The sequence below is a fragment of the Cupressus sempervirens genome, chromosome 5 (assembly GCF_028749045.1).
Source record: "Cupressus sempervirens isolate cs-2001-9-10 chromosome 5, ASM2874904v1, whole genome shotgun sequence".
Taxonomy (NCBI): Eukaryota; Viridiplantae; Streptophyta; class Pinopsida; order Cupressales; family Cupressaceae; genus Cupressus; species Cupressus sempervirens.
This window is the reverse complement of record NC_143122.1, coordinates 14,153,003-14,162,173: the sequence shown is the minus strand read 5'-3', so window position 1 is coordinate 14,162,173 and position 9,171 is coordinate 14,153,003.

Below are 9,171 nucleotides of genomic sequence, written 5' to 3'. Positions count from 1 at the left end.
GAACACAAGCACCAAGATTTAATGTGGTTCACCCAATTCCTGGGCTACGTCCACCAAACAACAAGTCTGATCTTATTACAATCCAGTGATTACAACCTGATTACAATCCGTAATCCCTTACAGCTCAATACCACCGCAAGAACCAATTTTGTATCACAACATTATGAAAAATACCCAACCCTAAGCCCTTTTATACAAGTATTAAACCGCTTTAGGGTTATAACATGTCGGCCATATGTCGGCCATAATATGTCGGCTACCATGTCGGCCATTGCCCAAATTTTTTTTTCTATTTATGAAGTATGTACAGTACTTTCCTGATCAGTCACCACAATCTAACAATCTCCCACTTGGGGACTGATCAGGCTCCACACTAAACAACAATCTCCCACTTGGAGACTGATCCTATAGCAATACTACTACCACAGGGTGCTCCCACTAGATCAAACCATCTTGGACTCTACTGTTCTTTTATTCATGTTTAGTCTAAAAGACCAACCAAAGCTGAAGAGGATTTCAACTTCTCCCTTGTTACAACCTTTGTCAACATATCTGCTAGATTGTCATTGGTATGTATCTTCTCCAGCTTTAACTGTCCATCCTCCAAAACTGACTGAATGAAATGGTACCGCAACTGTATGTGTTTGGTCTTAGAGTGCAGAGCTGAATTCTTAGCAAGATGAATGACACTTTGACTATCTATAAACAAATAATTATCCTTCTAAGGATGTCCCAATTCTTCCAAGAAGAACTGAAGCCATATCATCTCCTTGGCTGCCTCTGTAGCAGCAACATACTCTGCCTCTGTAGTGGATAAAGCATTAATCTTCTGTAACCTAGAAACCCAACTCACAGCTACCCCACCAACAGTAAAGACATAACCTGTAGTACTCTGCCTAGTATCAATATCCCCTGCCAAATCTGAGTCAACATAGCCCTGTAAATCAGTAGTAGAGCCCCCAAAGTGTAAACACTTATTGGATGTCGCTCTCAAATATCTGAGAATCCACTTGACAGCATTCCAATGCTCAAGTCCTGGATGACTCATATACCTGCTAACGACTCCCACTGCATGTGCAATATCTGGCCTAGTATATACCATAACATACATCAAACTTCCTACAGCTGAACCATAGGGTACCTTGGACATCTTATCCTCCTCTTCTTGTGTCTTGGGACACATCTCCTTAGTCAATTTCAAATGACTAGGCAAAGGTGTGCTGACAGATTTAGCATTCTCTATACAGAAACATTGTAACACCTTCTCAACATAAGCAGCCTGAGATAGCGTCAAGGTTTTGTTCTTCCTATCTCTGAAAATCTTCATACCAGGGATTTGTTTTGCTGCCCCTAAATCCTTCATAGCAAATGCATGTGCTAACTAGCATTTTAGGCCCTTAATATGATGCATGTTAGACCCAACTATAAGCATATCATCAACATATAGACATAAAATAGTGTAGCTATCATCATCCAACCTCTTAAAATAAACACAATAATCTGAATGACACATGTTATATCCATGCTCATGCATAAAACTGTAAAATTTTTGATACCATAGCCGAGGTGCTTGCTTCAAGCCATATAAACTTTTCTTCAATTTGTACACTAAGTTCTCCTTACCTTTGACCTCAAAACCCTGTGGCTGAGCCATATATATTTCTTCATCCAAATCACCATGAAGAAAGGCTATTTTAACATCCATCTGCTCTAAATGCAAATCTTCAGTAGCCACAAGACTTAAAACAGTACGAATAGAAGTCATTTTAACAACAGGAGAAAATATCTCATCAAAATCAATTCCCTTTTTCTGTGCAAATCCTTTTACAACTAACCTGGCCTTAAATCTTTTCTTACCTCCTTCCTCTTCTTTCAACCTGTAAACCCACTTATTCTGTAAAGCCTTTTTACCTGCAGGCAACTTGCACAAATCCCATGTCTTATTTTTCAGCAAAGAGTCCATTTCATCTTTCATTGCAGACTCCCACTAAATCTTAGTATCCACCTGCACAGCTTCATCATAACTTTTAGGTTCACCAGCATCAGTAAGTAAAATAGAATACAAAGAGGGAGAAAACCTTTGTGGAGGTATAATTTGCCTTGTTGATCGTCTAACATTTACTGGTGTGTGTGGTATTTGTTGTTGCAGTTGTTGCACATCATGAGGAATGGCTGGAACATCAGCTTTTGGAGTATCATCCAACACTACATAATCATCTTCTTTCTTCTAATGTTGCTACAACAGATCTTTGTACAACACTTTCTCATTGAATATGACATCCTGACTTCTAACAATTTTAAGATTTTCAAAATCCCAAAGCCTATAACCAAATTCATTAATGCCATATCCAACAAAGACACATTTCTTTGATTTAGCTTCTAGCTTGGTTCTATCTTCAGAGTCTATATGAGCAAAAGCTTCACAACCGAAGGTCTTGAGAAAAGAATAACTCACCTTCTTACCAGTCCATGCTTCCTTTGGAATACCACAGCCCAAAGGAGTAGAGGGACCTCTATTAATCAAATATACTGTAGTATTGACAGCCTGCACCCACATGTGTAAGGGCAACCCAACATGCAACCTCATGCTCCTTGCGCACTCCATTATAGTCCTGTTCATGTGTTCAGCCACTCCATTTTCCTGTGGAGTCCTTGGAACAGTTTTTTGTCTACGAATACCATTAGTGGAGCAATAATCTTCAAATTCATGACTACAATACTCACCACCATTATCAGATCTGAGACATTTTAATTTCTTACTGGTCTCATTTTCAACCAAGCATTTCCATTTCTTAAAAGTTTGAAATACATCAGATTTCTGTCTAAGGAAATAAACCCATACTTTTCTAGTTGCATCATCAATAAATGTAACATAATAATGAGAGCCACCAAGGGAATATACCTGAGCCGGTCCCCATACATCTGTATGCACAAGCTCTAATTTCTCCTTTTTGTTTTCCTTCCCTGTCTTTAAAAAACTCACTCTCTTTTGTTTTCCATACACACAATTTTCACAGAAATCCATATTCACACATTTCAGACCTGGTAAAAATTTCCTTGAATGAAGTACTTTCATACCTTTCTCACTCATGTGTCCAAGTCTATTGTGCCACAACGCTATATCAGAATCTACAGCAGCTATTTGTTCTCCCTGCTCAATTGCAGTAATTGTTCCTGAATATTCATTTTTCTCTGAAACAATCAAAGTACTTTCCTGATCAGTCACCACAATATAATAGGATCTACATTCTTCATTTGATTTTCATTCATAAACTTAAGCACTCCAAACTTCTCAACTTAAGTTACCTAGAATACAACTGCCTAGCATCGACTTTGTTTAGTTTCCCATCCTAGTATCAAAGTTTGAATTTCCTCCAACAATGTTTCTCCTTCAACATATACATTGGTGAATTCTAGAATGAAATTATTACCTTCATTGATGATAGAATCCACCCAACCTTTCATTGCATCTGATAGCAACTTCCCCTTTTGCATTTACTTTACCAATTGCTGGCTATCTGCAAAGTTCGGGTCAAAGGATTGAGGGGCTTGAACAACTGGTAGAGCTCCAAGATTCATCAAAGAATCAATATAAGTGGCCATAGACATCACCATTCCCTTAAGCTCTTTTTTATCCCTACTGTCTTTTTCAGATTGAGTTAACATATGGTCGACAAAAAACTTGAAAAAGTGATTGCCCATCCTCCTATTAATGGTTCCTAGTTCGACTGAAGTGACTTTGAAATCCTCCTTGTCAATCTCCCTTAACTCTATTTTTTGCTTATAAGTGGCTACTTTATTTGTTATTTTTTTAGTCACTGGGTCTTTAGTTAAATGAGCATTCATTTTCAATTTCTTAACTTTTGAACCCCGGGCAGCATACTTGGTTACTATATCCTTTACTGGTGTTGAAACTGGCTGTAGATTTCTCTTCTTACTGATTGTATTAGATAACTAGGATGGGACAACATGGCTTATAGAGATTACTTGAGCATCTCTGGTGGGAGTCATAAACCTTGCTTGATCCACTTTAGGGGCTTCGATGAACTACACATCACCATTGACACCATCTGAGAGGTTGAGACCATCAATTGAATCTTGTCCCTGAATTGACATCCTTTCTTTTTGAGCCTTGTGTTGCTTATGGGCCTTAGATTTAGCTTTAGACCTAGTTCTACGAGCCATATTTTGTATATAGATTGGTGTCCTCTTCTACTTACCTTGTGCCAACACACTACCTACAATAGAAGATGAAAGTTAGGTGTTAGATCTCGATGGTTCATGAAAAGAAACTACCCTTGAAGAGGGTTCATTGACAAATTTCTTTGTCTATTTCTTTAGCCAATCATCTGTGTAAGTAAGTATAAATCTAGCCCTTAGAGTTATATCCTCTTCCTTGTCCTAATTCCAGTCTACTTTCAGTAATTTCAATTCATTGGATTCTTCCTAGCTTGGTTCAATCATGTATGAGCCATCCTCAATTATCCCTTCTATTTGAAATTTCAATTTTAGGGAAATGATTTGTTGCAATTTCAATCTAGAATGATCTCTTCTCAAAACCTCTTCTTCATCTATACAGTCTTGCCATAGATCTTCTAATTGTTGGGTTGTTGATGGTTGACCTTTAAGACCTAGAATTTGAACTGCAAAGCCCTTACTATCAAAATTTCTTCTACCTTGGAAAGAACCAAAACTAAATCCAAGTAGATTACTTCCTATAATAGAGACATTGATCATACTGTTGCAAACCAAGGAACCAAGTTTGATAGGGAAAAATGTCTCCCAATTCTCTTGGGGTATGTTATCTTTAATAACAGAGAATAACTATCTACAAATTTCAGTTAAAACAAAATAATCCAATGCATATCATGGAAGCTTCATTGGTTCCTCTTTGAATCCACCTATTTTCAAATAGGTGAATTTGGGAAATTGTATGGAATAACTTCCATAGTGTTGAACCAATCTCTGAGCCTCAAAAGACAATTTGGGCATGGGTGCTTTCTTTAAAGATACATGCACATTTTCAATCAATACATCATGAACCTTCCTAAAATTCTCCAGCACTCTGCCTTTTTACAGTAGGGGGTAATATTGATAAATTGTCATTTCTTCATTCCAGACTTCATGAGGGAGAGGAGGAAGATCACTAACAAAGGCAATGCAATAGGTCAAATATGAGGCCATGTAGAAACTTTCCCTAGATTCTTTAGCATGTTCTAGTTGCGTCCTCAATGAATTAGCAATAATTTCAGTGCAGTCCATCCATTGTTGTCCTTTCAAAATGATTTCTACATAACGATACATCCATTCTTCAAAGAGGAAAACACTAGTTGAACCCTTGACTCGATGCAATAACACTACCAGGTTGTGAATATGAGGCTTAAGATGGTCCTTGGTGACTATCGTAGGTGACCTAAAACCTCCACCATAGTTATTTTTAGTCCATTTCCTAGCTAGGATATTGCGGTATTGGTTTGGAGTTTCCCAGTATTCAGCCAGGGCTTGAATGGGAGAGAATGCGAAAAATGTATTTTTTGGTAGATGCAGTATAGAGGCAATGGTTCCCCTTGAAATTGATAACACTAGCTCACCATCCTTGTTTACAATACTTTTACTCCTTACGTAATAATGATCAATACAAATTTGAAGCAATTCAGGACTCAGAAGGGCTAGGGGAAAAGCTGCAACTTTAACTAGACCACTAGTCTGAATTTCCATACACCCATTTGATTCATTAGCATGCTCAAGAAAATTTGTTTGCAATTTGTCCAACTTAACACCCTCTAGGTTGGTATCACATATGACAGGCCTCTTATATTGCAAACTTGAAATGTTACCAAAGAAATGTAACACAAATTTCATCTTTAAATCAAATACAAGGTTGGAAAACACAGAGATTGCAGAACAAAAACAAGAATTTCTATGTTTCTCACCTATAATCTACCAAAAAACAATGGTTTTCCTTTCTTTCTTCCTTAATAGCTTCTTCTTCAAACTCTTAATTCTTCTCACGAAAAACAAAAAGGGAAAGTTGAGCTCATTTTAAGAAGGAAAGAGTACTTACATGCAAAAGTATAGCCTCATTAAGAGGTATTCATGAAAAATCACTTACATTAAGGCTCACACGTTTGAAGGCCTTATGACATAACCATCTTATTTAATGACTCCCTTCGTGGTTGTATCAATAATGATTAGCCTCATTATAATATCCAATCCCTTTTTCGGCGAAAGATTTTCCACTTTTAATCATAATGATGATTCTTCGCATTGGAAATTAAAACACCTTTTAATTATCACTTTTTGACACAAAAATCAATGCTTTGTGAAATGATGGCTCATTTTTACAACATGGTCCATTTTCACCAAGAAGCCTTTATCATTGAATAGCTTTGAACTACTTTGAATCGAGGTTCAAAGTGATTCAAAGTGATTCAAAATAACACTTCATTGCTTTGGCGCACATTTCTTGCAAGAAAATCGTTAGAGCAAAAATCCTTTGATTGAACTACTTTGAACTTCTTTGAATCAGAGTTCAAAGTGGCACAAAGTGGTTCAAAGGATGAAACAATGACAAGAAGTCTTCAGGAACTTTGTACAACACTTCAAATGATAACACATACATGGAGCGACAAAAGAAGGACTTTGACAATTGGATGGGCCAAACTTTAAGGAAAGATTTTGAAATATGGCGACACATTGGATAACTAACAATCCCTAAGGTGGACCTGCTTGGTTTTGTAGAACCTAAAGAGTAGAGAATCCTTGTGATTCTATTGAAGTTGGGTCCAGATATGAAGTTTTCTTAGTTGAATATAGGAGGTTGCTAACCCTTAGGCCAAGTTTTATCTTCAAAATCCTGGTATCAAGTATTTTGTTGCTCAGAATTTTTGAAATACCAATAGTAATGAAGGTGCCCATGTGGGTTAGCATATTGTAATTCTAAATTCTATAATTCTACATTCACGACGATAATAAGAATTCTATGTTTATTCTCGCAAATTATTGTTATATCTTTGTTACTATTATGTGTTTAAGGTATTAAGGGGAGCACCCTTTATCAAGAACACATAAAAAATTTTATCCATTAAGATACTAATCCCAATTCTTATAAAACCCCTAAAACCTAATCCTAATTGAAATCCTAGTTCTAAGCCTAATTAATGCACTAAACCCTGACCAAAACCTTACACCCTATCCCTAATAAAACCCCAACCTTAATACTAATCAATACCCTAAAATCTTGATCTTAGTCCTACATATTAAAAGCCCAACCCTAAACCTAAACTTTGAACCCTAATTATAACCTTAATCATAAATTCTTAACACCAACCCTACTCTTAAATCCTTATCTTAGCAATAATCCCAAGTTCCCTAATCATAATTGTAATCCTAATGGTAATCAAGAAAATGATTCTAATCAAAACATTAAACCCCAACCCTATCTAAAGCCCTAATACTAACCCTAGCAAAAGGCCCACTCTTAATCATAAGATCTAATCTTAATTCCTTAAAAATATTCTAAACCCTAAAATTAATCCCAATTGTTACCATAACCCCAATCTTAACCCTACCATAATCTTGATTCTAACTTGAACTTTAAAATCTTACCTTGAACACTAGATTTTGCAACCTCAACTCTAACCCTAATCCAACACTAAGCCTAATTTAATACTTATCCCAATCCTAAATTTAACACTAACCTTAATAAAAACCCTAACCCTATCCTAACTTTTGTAAGTCTCATATTGGTTTTGACAATTGAGTGTCAACACGCTTAATAAATTTTCTTAGTTGATGTCAAGTATAATATAGATGCCGAGTTATAGTATGTGCCAAGCCAAAAATTCAACAAGTGTTGAGTCATTTAGATGTCGAGCATATAGATAGTGCTAAGTAAGTTTCAACTGTTGATTGACCAATAGACGTCGAGCCAGTATATGTGTTGAGTAAACTATAGGTGCCAAGCAAGAAATTTTTTAAATATGTAAATCCTATGTTGATAGGTTGGTTTAACAACCATTTTGTAAATCCTTTAATAGGGTGACATTCCAAGTGAGTGTTTGTAAAATCCTTTAGATAGGTACACCATTAAGAGTGTGTTGGAGCCTTTAATAGGGCATGCCTCTCACAGGGCAAACCATTGATGATGGTCAAACTTTATAACCTTGAAAAGTTTCATATTGCTGTAGTGATAAGTTGTGGGTGTCATCCCCACCCCAATTTTACCTTCTCATTTTGGAGGGTTTCTGGGTGATCAACATTGTGTTGTCTATTTTCATGTATGCCTTTACTTTCATGTTAATTAGAAATGTTTCATGCATGTATTGATTTCAGTTAAAAGTTTTATAGCTTAAAGTTTGGTACTTTTGATTCCCCTCCCCCCCTCTCAAAAGTATTCTTCCCACTTGTAAATTCCAACAATTTGTATCAAAGCCAAGTTCTTAAAAGGAGAAGCCTTACAACTTGAAGAAAAGATCTAGAAATGGAGGTCTACAAGCTTGGGAAGATTATAGAGAATCAAGAAATTGAGATACATCTTAGTCTACATTCTCTAGAAGAAGCTAGGGAAGAACCGAGGAAATCCCTAAAGAGAAGAAAAGAAATCGCCATAGCTGAGAATGATACACAATACAAGGAGATTGACACCTCAAAAGTGTTTGCCAATGGAGATTCTAAGGATTTCGATGCAACAATTGCAGACCTGATGGAGAAGAATAGAGCTCAAGTAGAAGAGATTAGATCTCTTGAGATTGAGCAAGAATCTCAAGCCATGATGCTTTGTGAAGTGACTAAATAGAAGAAGAGAGCTATTGAAGATAAAGCTATGATAGAAGATGACAAGAGAAACCTTGCCAATAGACTAGAGGAAAATTCAATTGAGCTTGCAAGAGTTTCCAACATGTAGCTAGACACCCTAAGCCAAATGATGAATGCCCATCATGAATTGAATGTCAAGGACATTGAGATCTCCACACTGAAGATGCAGAATGAACAATTGAAAAATGACTTGAGAAGAGAGAAGGAAATTTCAGAGAGCTTTAGAAAACCTAATGAAGCTATCAAGTACTTTGAACAACTACTAAAATCACCAAGATACAACAATGACACTTCAGGACTAAGATACACTAGCACTGAAAAAGGAGAGTCATCAAAGACTGCAAAAGAAAGAAA